The sequence below is a fragment of the Peromyscus eremicus genome, chromosome 1 (assembly GCF_949786415.1).
Source record: "Peromyscus eremicus chromosome 1, PerEre_H2_v1, whole genome shotgun sequence".
In the NCBI taxonomy this organism is placed as follows: domain Eukaryota; kingdom Metazoa; phylum Chordata; class Mammalia; order Rodentia; family Cricetidae; genus Peromyscus; species Peromyscus eremicus.
The window spans coordinates 134,592,565-134,612,898 of record NC_081416.1 but is presented as its reverse complement, the minus strand read 5'-3'; the positions used below and the strand labels follow the sequence as shown (position 1 = coordinate 134,612,898).

Here is a 20,334-nt window from a genome sequence, read left to right as displayed (position 1 = left end):
ATTCTTCTACGAAAAGAAAGGGGCTTCCTCACTCCAAAAAGGATTCCTGTTATCAACACTACCCTCATACATAACTTCTTGGAGGGAGTTCTCCTCCCCTGTCAAGCAGCTATCATTCATTGCTGAAGATACCACAAGGACAAACAACACATTTCTGTTTCTAACAATCATGCTGACTTACTGGCTAAAGACATTGTACTCTCCCACCCCAACCTCACAAAATCCTCCTTACCCAAGATCATATACTACTTTCAAAATACATTAACAAACAATCCTTGCCCCACTTCCTCCATTAAAGACATCCTGTCTCATCCATCCACACTCCCTATTTCATTCCTCTACCCAGCCCCTCATAACCTTTGTCCAAAACCACACGCCATTGCAATCCTCAGGCGAACAATTTTTACACCTCGCTAATCCTTGCTCTACCTGCCCACAAACTAACCCAACCTCCAGCATCCAAACGCCCTCATTTCCCACTCACCAGATGCAGGGACTCCAAATCAGCATGGATTGGCAGATCAACTTCACATGCATACCCCTTGCCAAAAACCACAAATACTATTTCATCCTGGTGGACACATTCTCATGAAGGATTGAGACTGACAAAAGGGTCCACACCGTAGTCCAAACCTTTACCTACCACATCAACCTCCCCCATTCGGGTCACCCTTTTTCATACAAATAGATAATGGCCCCCAGTTCACCTCCTCCATTACTCAACAGATAGCCTATTTTCTTCACATTCCTTTAGAAATCTCATATACCTTATCGTCCCCAATTATCAGGAAAAGTTGAAAGATCCAATAATATTTTGAAACGAACACTCACTAAACTCACCCTAGAGCTAAAGCTAGACTGGATAAACATATTTACTTTTGGCCTTACTTAAGCACCCTTCCAGAGAAGGCCATTAACATTGGCCCCTTCCATCTTCTTTATAAAAGACCTCTCTGCCCCTTGGAGACCCCAAACTTTCTCCCTCACAAGCTTCTCCCCTTATATCCTTTCTCCAACACCTCTTATGGCAACACACTAACCAGCTTGCACTTTTCCAGGACCCCCATACACCACTCCCTTACCCTTGTCATTGGAGGAACTAAAGCTCCATCTCAGATCCCAATCACCCTCTTACCCCCAAATGGAACAGCCCCATAAAATAATCCTAACACCCACAGCTGCCAAGCTAGTGGTACTTCCCTCTTGGATCTACCTCTCCTGCTTCAAAAGTGTCCCTTTGCCCCGACTAAGAACAACTCCAATCAGACCTATCTCCCTTAAAATAAACAGATACCCCATTATGCTCGAACAGGAAATTCCAATGTAAACTTTCCTAATGGTTCTCACTCTACAATAGCTCTGCTCATTCATCGTACATCTACAGAGGGATCTGGGGCTGATTCCAGCATCCATTGACACCACTGAGGACCTCTTGGAAGCTGTAGAAGAAATCTGGCTACATGGAACTTTTATTCCATTTACTCCAGATCAGATGCAATTCTTTACCTCAGCCTTATATTTTCTCCTATAACTCCCCTGTGATGCTGTGTAGTCCTCCAGCACTTGGATGCAGCCCTTCTGGCTATAGGGCTAGTTATTGTAACCCCAAATGACTGGACCTGGAAAGAAAAGCTAATTCTAATTCTTCTTTATAACATCTGGATTACAACCCTAGCCATCATACACTGCCAACTCTACTTCACCCCTCATATATTCCCCTTTCACCTCTAATTGTCCCTCTCAATGACAATAAAACTCACTTTTAAATCCACTGCTGTCCTAATCCTGCTCCTCTGCCTTACAACCACCAGAACTACCCCTCTGACCTAGACCTCACCCTGTGCTGCTGTGTCTTCCAGATCTACCACAGCTATGGAGAGAAGGGCCTGGCCAACCACTCCCAGTGGACCAAAGGACAAAATGTGTCCCTTTATTTTGATGCCTGAGAATAATGAGACCAGGGTCCTGGTCCAACTGTGGTGGCCTAAGATGGGAAAGAGACTATGCCACCAATGATAAATGCTTTTTATTTATTTATTTTATTTAAAATATAGCCAGGCTGGTGATTGTGACAACCAATTTTACTGTTTGTATTGGAGTAACAAAATGGCCTATTCCAATGACCTAAACACTCCCTCTTCTATACCTCTTCTATAATCTCTCTCTCTCTCTCTCTCTCTCTCTCTCTCTCTCTCTCTCTCTCTCACACACACACACACACACACACACACACATACACACACACACACACACACTGGCTGAACCCTGGGAGACTGCAATCCAGTAAGTTTCCAAATCCTTAAACTCCAAGATTCACGTTGAGACCAACAAGAGACAGGAATCATGGTTGATGGTTGTGAGGTGGGCCCAGGAGACAAAGACTGGCGTTCATTCCCATCCCACTACCTGCCCTCTCTCCGGCCACTGTTCTATCTTTTATTCCCCAGACTAAACCTCTAGCACCCCATTCTGGGACCCACTACCTCACCCTGCTCTGACTGTGCCTAGTTTCACCGATCACCTCCTGGCACACACTAACTCCACCCTTGCTCATGACTGCTAGATGTGTATTCCACTTGAGGACTGAAAATACTCAGACCTAGGAGTATCTAATACCACCTCTCTAACCAAGTCTTCAAAGATCACCACTGCCCTTAGTTCTCCAACTCCAGTGTCTTCTCAGATAAGCCACATTTGTCAACACCACAGCTAACAATACTTCCTATTCCAATTCAGTCATTATCCAGGACCTGTCAGAGCCTCTAATGGAACCCAGTCCTCTGCCCACAGAGGATTTTTCTCAAAGCATCAATACCTGACATTGCTAAAGTGGCCAAGAACCTGAAACTAGATGTGCCACTGGCCTAGGGAAAACCTAGTACTATTATTCTGCTAAAGGAACATAGCACTAAATTATTCTTGACATACTACTATACTCATCAGTCAGTACCTTGTTCAACCTACATCAGAGAAACTTCTTCTCATAGTAGATGGGAATTAGCACAGAGACCCGCAACTGGACAATGTTCAGAAGTGAGAGACTTCAGAGCACTCAGTTCGGAGTGGCACACTCAGTCTTAAATGGAGTGTCTTCAACAAACAGCCCCTTCAGAGCTCAGAGATTTTTGCAGAAGATGAGGCAGAAAGATTTTAAGAGTCAGAGGTGATGGACGGCTCCAAGAAAACGGTGTCTTCCAGACACAACAGGACTGGTGTGCTTATGAACTCACGGAGACTGTGGCAGCATGCACAAGACCTGCACAAGTACAAGCAGATGGGATCTCAACACAAAGAGGGGGAAGCGGATAGGTGGTACCACCCATAACCAATAAGCTATCTGCAATTGATACCCACTGGCAATAGGATGGAATCTTTAAGGGACTTTCAAACTTGCCTCTGAAACTTCACAAGCCAGATCGCCATTGCCTGTATTTTTCTCAATACTCTTCCAAGTGCTCAGAATAGCTCTTTAAGCTCATGCGTTCAATTGCTTCTCTAGTCCATAGGACCAAGATACTTCCAGAATCCTTTCAGAAACACGTGGTCAGGTCTCTATCAGCAATACCTAACAATCCAGTATCAATTTCTGCTTAGTTAGGGTTTCTACTTTTGTGATACAACACCATAACCAAAAGCATCTTGGGGAGAAATGCATACATGTATGTGTGAGGATGTCAGATCCCCTCGAAGTGGAATTACAGACAGTTGTGAGCTATCATGTGGGTGCTGGTAATTGAACCTGGGTCCTCTGAAAGAGCAGCCAGAGCTCTTAACTGCTGACCCATCTCTCCAGCCTCAAGCAGCACATTTCTAACATGAAAATTCACTGTTGAATTTACTTGATTCACTACCTTTATCTTAATGATCTAAGTCAGTGACTCTCAACTTGTGGGTCGTGACCCTTCTGGGGGTCGAATAACCCTCTCACAGGGGTCACACATCAGATATCCTGCATATCAGATGTTTAAATTGTGATTTAAAACAACATGAAAATTAGAGTTATGAAGTAACAATGAAAGTAATTTTATGGTTGGGGGTCACCACAACATGAGGGACTGTATTAAAGTGGCACAGCACTAGGAAGGTTGAGAATCACTGCTCTAAGAGTGGAATAGACAGATAGTTCAGTCAATCTGTTTCTATTCTTTGTGGAACTGCCACTCTGATTTCCAGAGTGGCTACACCAGATTGTGCTCCCACCAACAGTGAATAAGCATTCCTCTTTTTCACATCTTCTCCAGCATTTGTTGTCTTTTGATTTATTTATGATAGTTATTCTGACAGGAATGAGATGGCCTCTCAAAGTAGCTTTAATTTACATTATCCAAACACTTTTAAATTGTTTATTAGCCAGTTTATTTTCTCTTGAAAATTCTCCTTTTAGATCTTGCATTAGTCAGGGTTCTCTAGAGGAACAGAACTCATAGAATGGATATATTTATGTGTGTGTCAGAGAGAGAAATAGAGAGAGAGAAAGAGAGAGGAGAGAGAGAGAGAGAAAAAGAGATATTTATTAAAATGGCTTACAGGCTGTGATCAAGCTAATCCAACAATGGCTGTCTATCAATGGAAGATCCAAGAATCCAGTAGTTGTTCAGTCCACAAGGCTGGATGTCCCATCTGGTCTTCAGTATAGAGGAGAACTCCACAGAAGTAGGCTCTAATGCTAATGAAGATCTTGCTATCAAGAGCAAACAGGCAGAGAGATAGTGTGTGTGTGTTGTGGAATAATCTTTTTGTACACTGTGAAGATTTGTCACTTTGATTGGTTTAATCAAAAGCTGAACAGCCAATATCAAAGCAGAATTTCTGGCAGAGAAGATTCTGAGAAAAACAAGTCAGAGATGCCAGAAGACACAGAGCAAGAAGGATGGGAAATATGGAGTTGAGGTAATAAAGCCACAAGGCAGAAAGTAAATTAATAGAAATGGATTCATTTAAGTTATAAGAGATAGTTAGAAACAATCCTAAGCTATTGGCCAAGCTTTCATAATTAATAATAAGTCTCCACATGGTTATTTGGGAGCTGGCTGGTGGGATAGAGAAAGACTTACTATGAAAGACAGAAATAGAGAAAGAACAAGTTTAATTCTTCTATGTCCTTTATATAGGCTGCCATCAGAAGATGAGATTAAAAGTGTATCTTTTTACTTCAAAGATCTGAATTAGAAATGGGTCTTTCCACTTCAAATGACTTAATTAAGCAAAAATTCCTCCCAGGAATGACCAGCCATTTTTGGGTTTTACATTCTAGATGTAGTCAAGTTGACAACCAAGAATAGCCATCACAAATCTATAGTCCATTTTTATTGGGTTATTTGTTTTGTTGATTTTTTTCAGTTATTTGTGTATTCAACCTATTAACCGATAGTTAGATATATAGCTAGTAAAGGTTTTCCCCAGTTCTGTAGGCTTTCTCTTCACTAGACTGGCCATTTCTTTTTCTGTGCAAAAGCTTTTTTAGCTTTTTAGTTTCATGAGGTCCCAAATGTCAATTGTTGGTCCCATTTCGAGAGCCAACAGAGTCCTAGTGAGAAAGTCTTACCTTGTCTTTTCTCTATTCTTTAACTCCTCTTCTAGAAGTTTTACAGTTTTGGGTTTCACATTGAGATCTTTTGTCCATTTGGGTTTTGTGTAAGTAAAAGATAAGGATCTAGTTTCATTCTTCTACATGTGGATATTCAATTTTCCCAACACAATTTGTTGAAGATGCTGTCCATTCTCAAATGTGTAGTTTTGGTGTTTTCCTAGTTTCATTTTTGTTATTGTGACAAGTGCTCTGACAAAAAGCAACTTAGTGAAAAAAGGTATTTATCCTACTGGACAGTTCCAGATTGGAGACCATAATTGTAAGGAACGAAGGGCAGGAAATTTGAACAGCTGGCCACATTACATACACAGTCAAGAGCAGAGAGAAATGAATCCATATATGCTCACTTGTTTACTTGTGCACAGCTTTTTTTTCTCAACATTACAGTTCACAATCCCACCTAGGGAATGGCACCACCCACCATGGGCTGGGGCTTTCCATATCAATTAACTTAAGAAAGACAATCCTTCACAGACATGCCCACAGGCCAACTCATATAGACAGTCCCTCATTAAAACTCTCATCCTACCTAATTCTAGATTGTGTCCAATTGACAAAGCTAACTATAGTGGTGTCTTTTTCAAAAATCATGGGGCTGATTTTGAATGGACTTACAAAGTGGTTATAGTTACATTATATGTCAACCTAAATATGAGTCTTCTATTTCATTGATTTGCATATCTGTTTCCTTGACAGTAGCATAATGGTTATTATTATTATATCTCTGTAACTTGAGAATAAGACAAGTGAGGGAGATAGAGGGGATTCAAGTAGGAAAAAAAGTCAAAATGTCCTTATTTGCATGTTCTATGCTCCAACATATAAAAGACCCTAAAGACTCCACTAGAAATTTTATACAGTTCATTAACACACTCAATAAAGCAGCAGAAGAAAAAATTGACACACAAAAGGCAGTAACCTTCCTATTACAGAAAAAAAAAAAACATACTGAGTAAGAAATCAGGAAAACCATTCCATTCTTATTGGTTAGAATAAATCTAACCAAGGAAATGGATGACTTTTACAATGAAAACTTAAAGACATTGACCAAGGTTGTGTGTTTTGATATGATCTTTTAGCCAGCATAGCCAGACTTCTTCAGTAGAACCAAGTTATGCAGCTTGGCAGATTCCAAGGGTGGAGAATTAGGAAGCACATCTCCTACCTGCCCACATGGACATCTGGATAGAGTCCTGAGTAGGGATGGTAATTTGGGCTGCTTGGGAGGGTTCTGAGCAGTTGTAGCCAAGGGAAACAGTTCTTTTGTCTGGGTAGCCATGTAGGGTGGATGCTTGGAGAGGATACCTAGTTGGAGGGGATGAGTTGAGAGCAAAGCTGGGTCACGTCTCTTACAATGGGGATATTTTATGGACTGCATGCCACCTGGAAAGTCTACAGCATGGTCACATGGTCACAATGGAGTCCCAGTGAAGGCAGGAGGGGTTTGAGTGGCCTAGGAGGAAAAAGGTGAAGACCTTACCCAGTGATAAAGTTTGACACTGGCCCTTGGGAAAGGTAGGGTGGGGGGGGGGGTTGGTTAGCAGCACCCGAGGGAGGAAGAGTTGGAATAACAATTTTTGAAAGAATAAAGCATTTGAAAATCAAATAAGCATTTAAAAAAGCCATGGTAACTCGTTAGAAAACTGTTATCAATATGTCTGAATATAAAACAAAATATGTTGATAACAATGTTCAATATGGATGGTGTAATGCACCAATCCAAAGACAGATTAACCAGGGTGTGTTTGTCACATTCCTGTAACTGAAGCAGTGGGGAGACTGAAGAGGAAAGATCATGAGTTTGAAGCCACCTGGGGATACAGAAAAAAACCCCTAACACCGAGACTGTCAGAATGAACTACAAAAGAAGACTCAACTATGTTTTGTCTATATGAAACACTGTTAACGCAAACCTGATTGCTTATAGGTAAAGGATGATGGAAGCCATAGTACATTAACTCTAGAAAAAAGAAAACTATAGTAGTTATATCAATTTTGTTCAATACAGACTTCAAAACGAGGGAAATGATCAGGAACAAAACAGGAGGGGTAACTCATAATTTTAAAGGGGCAAATTCTTTAAGAAACATAATAATCCTAGATGTGTATACTGAACAACTAAGTGTCAAAATGCATAAGATGAAATAATATAATATTGAGTCATAAGCCTGAGAGAAAAAAAATGATCAATCTCCTATCACAAATGTGTAATTAAACATTCCTCTATCTATAATAAATAAATTAGTCAGAAAAAAATACAATTTCCTGAACACTAACAACATGTATAGCCCTAACAGTAATAGAACAATGAATGCTTCCCCAAGCTAACATGGAACATTCATGAGCACTGAACCCATTCCAGACCACATAGCAGAAAGTATAAAGGATATTTTAGGCTAACAGTGCAAATAACCAAGAAATCCCAAGCCTAAAAGACAACTATGAACATTCCCAATTAAAAAAATTGTATCATATTTAAAATATTAACTAATCAAAGATTAAACATCAAGAATGATTAAAATATAGTGAAGTAAATGAAAAAGAAAATACATCAAAGTTTATTGTCTATAGCAAATGCGGCTTGAAAGGAAATGTATACAGCATTATGTAGCTAGAGTTTTCCCGCCTGGCCCACAGTCAGGACAAATCTTTGTCACCTGCCAGTCCCACAGCCACTCAGACCCAACCAAGTAAACACAGAGATGCTTATATTATTTACAAACTGTATGGCCGTGGCAGGCTTCTTGCTAACTGTTCTTATAGCTTAAATTAATCCATTTCCATAAATGTATACCTTGCCACGTGGCTCGTGGCTTACCAGCGTCTTCATATGCTGCTTGTCATGGCGGCAGCTGGCAGTGACTCCTTCTGCCTTCCTGTTCTTTCTTTTCTCCTCTCTGTTAGTCCTGCCTATACTTCCTGCCTAGCCACTGGCCAGTCAGTGTTTTATTTATTGACCAATCAGAGCAATTTGACATACAGACCATCCCACAGCAGCATTAAGTGTATATTACATTTAAAGAATAAATACGAAATACTCAAAATACATTTGCACTCAAAACATTAGAGAAAGAAGAACAATTAAAGCCTGAAATAAGAAGAAAAAGTCATGGAAGAAATTAGTTAAATCAAAAACAGGAAAACAAAAGAGGTAATCAATGCAAAGGTTAGCGTCCATTGTCAACTTAACAGAATCTAGAATCACTATGGAGGTGGGTCCTGGGCATGGCAGTGGGAATTATTTGGATTAGTGAATTGAGACTGGAATACCCATCCTATAGTGGGCAGCACCAGCCCCCGGGCTTGGAGTCCTACCAAGTAAAGGAGAAAGTGTGGTAAGTATATATATTCATGACTCTCTTCTTGCTGATTCTGGATACTATGTGATCATCTGCTTAGGTTTCTGCTACCTTAAAATTCCTTCCACGGAGCACTGTGCCCTAGAAATATAAGTCAAAATAATCCCTTACTCCATCAAGTTACTTTCATCAGTGTGTTTTATCACAACAACAGGAACTGTATTGACTTCACAGATTGTAAAAATACAATCATTACTACATATCTCTATACTCACATGTTTGAATGGTTAGATAAATCGACCAATTCTATGAAAGATACAGCTATTGAAATGTATACAAGACAAAAAATATTTAACAGCCCCATACCCATAATTAAATCACCAGAGCCACATTGCTTCACTAGTTAATTCTATTACATATTTAATAAAGGCATGTTGTCAATTTTATAGAATATCATTCAGAAAATGGAAGTGCAGAGATCCCCTCATTTATTCTATGATGTCAGCTTTTTGCAAATACCAAAATGAGGTAAAGGCATTGCACAAACTGGGAGGACTGCAGCCTTACTATCTCCCATGTGTAGAGGTGTATGCACTCACAATGCTACCAGCAACTTGAGTGCAACAATGCATAAAAGCAGGTACAGAATGACCAAATAATACTTACATATGTAACTATTTAAACCTCTAGAAATCCATGTAATCCATCACACTAAGAAATTAAAAATTGTGTGTTCTACAATTCACTGCAGAAAAAAACATTTGCTGAAATTTAATAATCATTTGAGATAAATGAAAAAAAAAACTTCCAGAAAACTAGAGATTTCTCAGCTTAATAAGGAAAATTACAAAACCCTACAGCCAACATCATAGTTAGTGACATGAAACTGGATGTTTCCTCCTAAAATTAGTAACAAGGCAAAGATATTCCATCTCATCATACCTGTCCTATATTGTATCAGAAACTCTACTTAGTTCAGTATAGTAAGAAAAAAAAAAGAAATGAAACAGATACTGACTTCATTAGAAGAAAAAAAATACTGTATGTTTTGTGGATTCACAAAACAATCCCCAAACAGATAAGAAAGTACAGCAAGGCCACAAGATACAAATTGATACATATGTCAACTACTTCCATATATCCAACATTGAGAAACTGAAACTTAAAAGCATCATTTATAAATAGGAGATGGTGGCTTGTGCCCATAATGCCAGCAATCAGGAAGCAGAAGCTTGGCAGTGTAAGAGATCAGCCTGATCTGCAGAGGGATACTTATCTAGAAAGACAGCCAATGACTGGGAATGAAGTTCAGTAGCAGAACACTAGTCTGCCATGTGCAACACCCTTGATTTGATCTTTAAAATGGAAAAAAGCATAGTAACACCCAAAATGATATACACAAAAATGTCACAAAATATATATAAGAAATATATGCAGAAATTTACAAAACAATTCTGAAAGAGTTAAAATAGGTCTTAACAAGTGGGGTGTATTTAATATACATGGATGGGAGGACTCAAAAGGTTGAATCTTACAAATTTAATGTATAATTTCACAGGAATATAAATAAATATCTAGAAAGCTATTTTATAGATATGTACAAACAAATTAAAGTTTTATGAAAAGGTGGAAGACCTGCAGTGGTCAATATAACCCAGCCAAAGAGAACAAATTGAAGGAGAAATACTACTCATCTGTGGGTTTTACTATTAGGCTGTAGATATCAAGGCAGCGAGGTATGATTATCCATAGATTGATTAAGTGCAACAGAGAGCACAAGATAAGCCATTCTTGCATTTCCCACAGAAGCCAATAAAAATGGATCACAAACTAAACATAAAACTGCAAAACTCTAGAGGAAAAAGTAGAAGTAGATCTACGTGACCTTGATTTGTGATGCTTAGATACAAATAGCAAAGCATGGCATTTGAAAGAAAAACATCTTAAGTTGGACTTACTTAGAATTAAAGAATTAATGTAGAACATAGGTTCTACAAAAAACAATAAAAAATTGGAAAGATAAGCCTCAGACTAGCAGGAAAATATTTCAAAAACTCATCCCAGAACTTCTCTGCAAGGAGGCACAGGACATTAAAATTCAACCATAAGAGAATGACCCAATTCAAAACTTGAAAAAATAGGAATGTCATAAAAAGATACACAAGTGGAAGATACACAAATGCAAATGTACCCAACATTATTTTTCATCGGAAAGTTGAAAAATGAAACAATAATCATATACCTTTTGGTTGTTCCATGTGGTTACATGCATCAGTAGCTCTTTTTATTGCTAAGTACTGTCCTCATTAATCTTGATTGGATAGAGAAGAACCTATACATTTAGAAAATCATATTTACTGGTGTCTCTATGATAGTATTTTCAGAGAGGATTAACCAAAGGAGGAAGGCCCTTATCCTCCTGTCCTATAAGCTGGGGGCCCAGATAGAATAAGTGGTGGGGATGGGGGAGCAAAGGATGTAACATTCTCCCTTTTCCCTGATGCTATGGTGTGAGCTGCTGGGCCATGCCCTCCCAACCACAATGAACTGAAACCTCTGAAAACATTGTGTGTGTGTGTGTGTGTGTGTGTGTGTGTGTGTGTGTGTGTGTGTGTGTTGTTCAAACACTGGAGTAATTTATGCCTGTTTTTCTTCACTTGAGTAGTTTGTATGCTTGCTTAGAGAAGAAATCAGTTGACTAAAAAAAAAAGACACAGTCATAAACTAAAGGTAGGAATACCACATTCTCCTTGAGATAGGAACTAAACTCTGTAGCACAAATTTTTAAAAGTCTTATTAATAGAAAACTCAGGGCCAGGTATTGGGATGAATGCTGAAAGATCAGAGAAACAGAACAAGCCACATCCAACCTCACCTTGCCAACTTCTCAGCTGATCCTGTCTCCTCAGACTGAAAGCCTCTGAGTCCTCATCCAAATGGATCTCAGGTGAACTGCTACTAAAAGCCAAAAGCTTAAAAAGGCTCTAGTTCCTGGTCCTCATGCCTTTATACACCTTTCTGCTTCCTGCCATCACTTCCTGGGATTAAAGGCGTGTGTCACCATGCCTGGCTCAGTTTCCAGTGTAGCCTTGAAATCACAGAGATCCAGATGGATCTCTGCCTCCAGAATGCTAGGATTAAAGGTGTGTGCCACCATTTTCTAGCCTCTATGTCTATCTAGTGGCTGTTCTGTTCTCTGACCCCAGATAAGTTTATTAGGGTGCACAATATATTGGGGGACACAATATCACCACAAAACTCCCTCTCAAATGGGAATCACTTTCTCCACAATCATTGCTGGAATGCTTTTTCTTTATTTAAATTTTGGTTGTTCACCTCTAATCAGCAGGTGTGCATGTCAGACAACTAAAAGGCATTAGGGCACCTACCATGACAAAGCTCCCAAGATGGGATAACTTGGAGAAGAAAAAAAAAACACTAGGAATCTTAAGACTAGAGTAAAGTTGTATGCTAAAGAAAGAGGAAATGATTGTTGATGAGATTAGTGCCAAGAAAGAGAAGCCTCTTGCTTTCTATTAGAAAGACAGAAAAGATGCCCTAAGAGTAAGAACCCACTCAGATAAATCTCTAATTTGTGGAAGAAAACAAGAACTGATGCTACCAAGGTCCAAGGGGACAAGGGTCAGTCTCAAACTGACAGCTGAATGTGGTAATGTTCTGAAGGTACCAGCTTTGATTGCATGAAAGATTCAAGATTGAGAAAGTAATGGATTCTTCCTCTGTGATTTCAGGAAGCTTATAAGGCCAGGGAACATGAGGCAGCATTGGAGTCTCTGTGAGGAGACCCTTAGAGACCACTGGACAAAGTTATTAAGATGATGCCTGGGCTGTGTTAGAGACTCCTAAAATTTGGAGATGCCTGGGCCATGGGATAGCTGCCGAGAAGAACTGCATATAGAGAGTGAAACCAGCCAAAGGGAGCTGCAGGCTGCAAAACTATAAGCATGCAGCCATCTAAGCGCTTTGACCTGAAGCTCCTCCAGACACCAGACAGAGAGCTACAGGATTTGGTGCTTTCTCTGGTGTATTTCAGTCTTGCTTCTGTCTGCTCTTCCCTCACTATGCCTTCGTTCCTCCTTTTAGGAATGGCAATGTGTATCCTGTAGCATTGTATGTTGGAATTATGTAATCTGTTTTTGTATTTTACAGGGAGTCGATTAAGAGATTGCCTTGGGTCTAAGAAGATAATTTGAACTTTCAAACAGTGATAAGACTGTTAAAAGTGATGAGGACTTTTGATATTGGCCTGGACACCTTTTGCATTATGATATGGCCATGAGTGTATGAGAGCTATAGACAGAATGTGGTGCTTTGATTGAGAAACGCCCCCCATCGGTGCTGTTATGGAACCTTTTAGAGGTGGAGCCTTGCTGGAGGAAACGTCACTGGGGGCGGACTTGGAGGGTTTATAACTTTGATGCACTTCCTGTCCTTTCTCTCTGCTTCCTATACGTGGATTGAAATGTAACCAGCTAGCTTCCTGACTAACATGACATGCCTTCTCTGTCGTTATGGGATCCGGCTCTCTAGAACCATAAGCCCCAATTTTTCCCTCCTTAGGTTGCTTTTGGATAGCAACAGAAAAATAACTAATACAATGGCCCTCCCTTTTCTGTAAGAAGGGCTGATGTAATCATCCTTTTCTAATAAGGGAAAAGTCATCTCTTATTTGATTCAAACTTATGAAACACCTTATGGATTCTCCCTCTTCCATTTCCTGAGCAAACAGGCACTCCCAGATTATACTACTTCATTGACTTACTTTGTTAGGAATATGGCCTGCCAGAACCCTATTCTTAAAATGATTATAATAAATCATCTGCTCCTATCTATAGATATGACTTATCCACCAACTCCCAGTCAGGCAGAATCTCAACAAATGATTCAACACCTTACACAAGAATCTTACTGGGAGACTGGGCCCTCCAACCGGAAATTGATCAGAAGTCACCATTTGTGCTCAGGGATACCATAATTAGAAAGAGTACAGAAACATTGCCTTGGAGTAGGTGGGAATGGGTGGTGGGTTGGGGAGGAAAGCTGGGGGTGGGAGGAGGGAGGACAGGGGAATCTGAGGTTGATATGTAAAATGAATAGAAAATCTCTTAATAAAAAAAAAGAAAGAATACACAGGTTATGGAGGATCTCACAGAGACAAAGACCACAAAGAAGTCCCTGCAAAGTCTACCATAGGTGGATGCTAAACATCTCCAGCACCCAAAGGATATACTCCACAGAGAGAGGCCCAGGAATCTACATCATGCTCACCCTTCTCCAGGAGACACTCTTTTGGTGGAATCAGGTCAATAGCTCTCCGTGTTCTTCTCTCCTCCCTGTTGTAGGTTATCATTGGAAAGTCTTCTTTTCTACCAAACTTCCCTTGGGTATTTTACACATTGGCAAATACTTAACCCACACAACCCCAGGAAAAGGCATATTATATTTTACTGGAACACTGCTTAGCCCCATAACAGCTTGGGGATGCGGAGAGATGGCTCCCAAATGGCAGGTTTAACCACAGTACTATTTTTTTCAGCTACACCTTTTCTTTAGATTAAAAAAAAAGTTTGAAATTCTTTAAGTACAGACCCTTATGGACCTCTGCCAAGATCCTTCCATTTACCAAGAAATCAGAGAAACCTGCAAAGAAGGAAACTCCAATCCTGGCTGGATGTTTTGGATTTTGGATGACCCATTCCTTGGGAACTTGAATGTCTAATTTCAGGGCCTTCCTTACCATCCTACCCTAATGCTTGATCAACCATCATAATAAGAAAATCAGAAGACAGCATCTAAGAAGTATAGCAGTGAGTTCCCTGCTTTGTTGTTACATGTTCAGTTGATTTTCCACCAATCTCTCTCTCTCTCTCTCTCTCTCTCTCTCTCTCTCTCTCTCTCTCTCTCTCCCTCCCTCCCTCCTCCCCCCCCCCGTGTGTGTGTGTGTGTGTGTGTGTGTGTGTGTACACAAAAATAACCATCTTGGGGACTAACTCCATTGAAGAAGCAGGTGTTTGCATAGTCTCTTTTAATCAATCCTCGTCAGGAAACTAAAAGGAGCCACTTGAATGGGGGATGCCTTAAGTGAATGGGATAATGGAACATTAAAGTGATATGAAAGTAGAGAGAGGGCATACTGGGAGTGGAAGTTTAAGCAGAATGGGGTGGGGGATAATATTAATAAAAAGGAAGGTTGTTTGAAAAAACCCATATGGAAGCCTACTACTTTATAAATGTCTTAGCTACTTTTCTGTTGCTGTGAAGAGGCCATGACCAAGGAAATCTAGAGAAGAAAGAGTTTATTAGGGCTTAGTAGTTTCAGAAGGTCCATGACCATCACAGAGGGGGACATGGCAGCAGGCAGGCAGGCATGGTGCTGGAGCAATAGCTGAGACCTCATATCCTTATCCATAAGGACAGAGAGAGAGAGAGAGAGAGAGAGAGAGAGAGAGAGAGAGAGAGAGAGAGAGAGAGAAACTGACTCACTCTGGGAATGGCCCATCCCCAGTGACACATCTCCAAAAGGGCCAAACCTCCTAATCCTTTCCAAACAGTTCCACCAAGTAGGGGCCAAGTATTCAAACATATGAGCCTGGGGGCAGGAGGGGGGTTTACTCATTCAAACTACCACAATAAGCTAGTTAAATGTTTATGTAAACAAACTAACTAATTAACAAAGAGTTAGAAGGAGGTATCCTCAATGGCTAGACAATGTGATTCTTAAAACCCAATAGTTATTAAAAACAAACAAACAAACAAAATTCCAGTGCAGGCTGTAAGGTATCTCCTTACTGGTTGTTGCTTAGAGAAACCCTGGAGACACCCACAACAGTTATCATCAGATCAAGCTGATAAGATCCTCCTGGTGAAAACATCACACACCTTTCTTACTAGACTAGGAAAATCAAAGGGGAACTGAGCTGGAAGTGTCCTATGTGACGGGAGCAGTGAGGGAGAAGACAGACACACATACAGACAAGCCTGTTTGGGGTGGGCTCTTTTCACTCTGGTAGAGGGGTATCAACTATTCAACAACTTGAAACCTCAGTGTGCTTTTTCATGTACAGAACAGGAGGAGGGGGTAGCTAGTCTTGGTAGGCAGTCTCTGTAGGCAAGACGTCTCAGGTTGAAAACATCACCAAGGAAGAAGGTGTCATTGCTACTTTTTGCACACACTGCCAACATTCTCATTCAAACCAGAGGAAGGCTTTGCCATCGCTCTGAGCCTCACTGTCAGGGGCCGGAGGAAGGCTTTCTCAAGTCCTTTGGGTCTGAGACATTGGGCTCCTTAACATGGCGGTACCATGTCAAACAATACACATTCACCTAGAACTTCATCCACTCTTTACACAGCTACTCAGAGGTTCCTTTGCTCCCCATACCCAGCTAATTTAACTATAGTTAAAGATCATGTAAAATCTTTAAGTTCAAACTTCAATAGTCTGAGGTGAAAGTTATGCCTGATTCTTTGTTTACAAAAATGTTTTCTTAAATATTGGTCTGCTTAGAAACATTTGCCTAAAGCCAACTCACAGAATAAGGATTTTATGCTTTATCATTTCACAAAACTCATGAAGGTTTGGTTACTAGACCTTATACAAATGTTAAGTTTGTGTCTTTTCCCTTTGGGGCAAAGCTTTTGTTTTTAGATCATCTCCATATTAGCAGTAGGAGGGATTCTATGAAAAGAATTGCTCCCACTTGGGGCACTCCCAGCTAAATTACAAAGATTTTAACACAGTTGTGAAATTTTGCATATTATGCTATGGTTCAACTCTCCATATGATCTTCAATTGCTTGATTGGTGATTCAATAAACCAACTATAACAACTCTCAAAATTGACTAAACTTATCAATTTCTTTACCCAAAGATATCCCCTTTAATTCTTCTAAATCAAAGATTTGTACTTATTTTTTGCACATTTATTATTTTCACATAAAATAATTTCTAGCATTCTATACAAAATTAAATAAAATATATAAACTATTTTTGTTAAAGAGAAACTTACTATTATAAGGGATTTTAAACATGATAGCTAAAATTCAGAATTAGTTACAGGGTATTTCCACAGTAAGCTCCCAAGAGGAAGGAAAAAAGCTAAAATTGGGTGATTTCATCAGTTGGGAAAGACATCACATAAAGGAGTCTCCTCAACCTGGAAGAAAAGGAGTCTACTGGGTACTTCTAAGCACTTGCTATTCTACAACACTTCAGGAGATAAACTCTTAGTTTCCTATTTCTTACCCCAGATTTATCACAGCATCTTCATGGACTTCAGAAACACAGGATAACACGTCTTCAACCATAGTGCCAGTTGGTTACCCCCAAGTAACTAAATTCCAAACCTGTTGTGGAATATTAGTTTAAGATGTGTTACATTCATTTATGCTGTGAAATATTTGTTTAGTGATGCAAAGATGTGTTGCATTCTTTTATGTTGCATTTGTTTAACTCTGTAAAGCTGTGCTACTTTGCCTGCCTAAAACACATGATTGGTCTAATAAAGAGCTAAATGGCCAATAGCTAAGTAGGAGAGAGGATAGGTAGGGCTGGCATACTGAGAGAACAAATAGGAGAAGAAATCTAGGGAAGGGAGAGAGGAATGAGAAAAGGAGAAGGAGAGGAGGACACCAGGGGCCAGCTACCCATTGACACAGCCCGCCATGGAGTACAAAGGAAAGAAAGATGTATAGAATAAAAAAAAAATCCCATAGGCAAAACATAGTTAAAAAGAAACTGGATAATTTAAGTTAGAAAAGCTGGTTAGAAACAAGTCAAGCTAAGGCTGGGCATTCATAAGTAAGAATAAGTCTCCATGTATTTATTTGGGAACTGGATGATAGCCCCCCACAAAGAGTAAAAAACAAAACAAAGCAAAACAAAAATCCAACTACACCAACCTCTCTAACAGTAGTTCTAAGTCTCGTGTTTTATACTTCTTATATACATTTATAATTGATATTTTGAAAATTGTTCAAGGTATTTGGAGTTCTCTTTGATATGGCCCCAATGATAAAATAATGCCAATCTTTTCCTTAGTGAAGCTATTGTGTTATTAATTGGGTTCCATTATACCTGTTCACCTACCCAAACCTTCAACTTTATTTTTACTCTAAGACAACTATGTAAAAAATCCTCTAGACATGGGGGGCAAAACGTAGTTGATCTGACTAAGCAGTACTGATTCGCACAGAGGTCTGTGGGTTATTTCATATGCCTTCTTCATCTGTTCCGTTCTTGATTATTTTAACTATAGGTATAATATTTCAAGTATGTGTCACATATAAATGATTATTAGATATAGAAGACCAAATAAAGGAAAAACAGACCCTGCTTATGAAGGAATGTAGATTTGATATTATCTAAGGATTTATTCCTTAATGGCTTTGTCATTTGTTTGTCTATCCCAAGGACTTCCTTTCTGCCTACTCAGCTGATCTAGGAAGGAGATTCCTTGTTTCAATGGGACATAAGACAACATTCGGCCTTTTCAAGAGAAAAATGTGATGCTTGGTCAATTTATTAGTTACTTTTCTCTTGCTGTGGTAGAAATACCATGACCTAAAGCAACTCTAAAGAAGAGGGGGTTTCTTTTACGTATGGTACCTGAGGGAGCGAATCCATCACTGTGGGGAAAACATGGCAATGGGGCAGAGTAAGCATGGGAGCAGAAGCGGGAAGCTGGCTAGTCACATTTTCATCCACATGCGAGACGTGGGGGAAGAGGGGGAGGCTGGAAGGAAAGGGGAAGGAGGCGGAGGGGACACATAAATCCTCCAAGTGTGCCATCAGTGACACACTTCCTCAGCAAGGCACCACCCACCTCCTAAAGGTTCCCTACCATCTCCAAACCACCACAAACTGGTGACCAAGTGTCAAATCCATGAACCTATAAAGGACATTTCCCGTGCAAACTACCAGAGCCAAGAAGGAAAACTTTGAACTGAAGTTCCAAGAATCAAATAGCACCTGTATGTTAAGACAAATCTGGGGAACTCCAACACAATAGAAAACATATCCTTTCAACCTCAAAGTCCTGGGCATTGTAGTACCCTTTCCTATAAGGATACTTACCCTCTCCCTGATTCTTCGGTTCACTCTTAGCCTTCCTCTTCTCCATAATTATACAGTTTATGTCTTCAGAACCCAACAACTCCAATTGCAAATGGTGCTCCATCAACAGCTGCCGCCAGGATTGACAAAACAGGCAAAGGGAGTTATCTGTTCGTCCCTGGACCAGCAGCCTGAGAAATTTTCTGGGCTTTCACCAATGGAGGCTCGGAAGATATAACAGCATTAACTACAGAATCGGTTAGAGGATTTCGCCCTATTCTGCTTTAGACCTCTACACAGCACAAAGCAGTTCAAAGACTGATCTTCAACTCCCCTGGTAAATTATGGAGAAAAGTCTCTCAGTGAAGTTGAGGATATGCATAGTGCATAGCTTAGCAATTTGGAACTTCGTTTGGTTACGCACATCCTTCTCCTAAGAATGCACTAGTAACCTGTTAGCAACCTAGAACACTCACCTGCATGGAGCTGTATCCACACCCCACTGTAAACAAGGGAATAGGTTTTTCCTTCCAGTAAAGACCGTTAGACACTGACAGTTTTCTCTTCAGTCATATTCCAGTATACTAGGGTATAAGAATGGGGGTCCTCCTGATCCAGCCTGAACTAGTTTCGTGCGTGCGCATGCACAATAAGGAAACTGTACTCTCAGTGAACTTTTAGGGAAGAAGACACTACTTAACCATCGTATGACTATGCATAGTTGGGTGTGCATATGATTAAAATCAAACACATTATAGGAAAGGACTTGCATAGCGACAAACGGCTTACATAATCTGCTCTGTCAATCAAAACAGAGAACCACTGACGCTACATCCTTTAGCAACCAATGGCTCCTTCTCTGGAAGCCCATAGAATGAACCGTCCAAATAATCCGGGCCTTTGAGTGGGCTCACTGATGTGGCCCGCTATCACTCCACTGTACATATTTCTGATTTGTACTATGGCTTTGCACTTAGTTTTGTTGTTACTTTGCAATCCCTGTGCACCGTTATCTCAATTTCTTGAACAAGTGACCAAGAATGTGGAAACGCCCAGCTCTGAACCTAACAGGAAAAGGCTACACCAAGAGGGTTGGTTACATGAGAGGGCAGAGAGCAGCGGCACCAGTTGGTATCAGGACCGAGAAAAGTCTTCAACAGTCATGTAGACATTATTAAGGGGAAAAGAAACAGGGGAAGGTCAAAGGGGCGTGGGAAGCGGAGCCGAGGCCGAATGAATGGACCAAGCGAAAGTTTAGGGTGCTTAGGAAAAGCGAGCCAGCCCATAGGAAGAAAACAGAGGTGAATGCAGACCAAGAGGGCAGGATGAGCAAGCGGCGCTTTCGGTAGTCCGGGAGTAGGGGTGATCTCTAA

The 20,334-nt window shown here is 40.3% G+C and overlaps 1 long non-coding RNA gene across 1 annotated transcript in view; it reads right to left on the bottom strand.

Moving 5' to 3' along the window:
* Positions 1–19,543, bottom strand: part of LOC131902311 (uncharacterized) — a 30,231-nt gene extending 10,688 nt beyond the window's left edge. Inside the window, exons 1-2 of the long non-coding RNA XR_009377060.1 lie at positions 18,983–19,543; positions 17,153–17,253 (exon numbers count right to left, since the gene is read on the bottom strand). This is a non-coding gene — a long non-coding RNA (uncharacterized LOC131902311). The remainder of the gene's footprint in view (positions 1–17,152; positions 17,254–18,982) is intronic.
* Between the last annotated feature and the right edge of the window lie 791 nt (positions 19,544–20,334).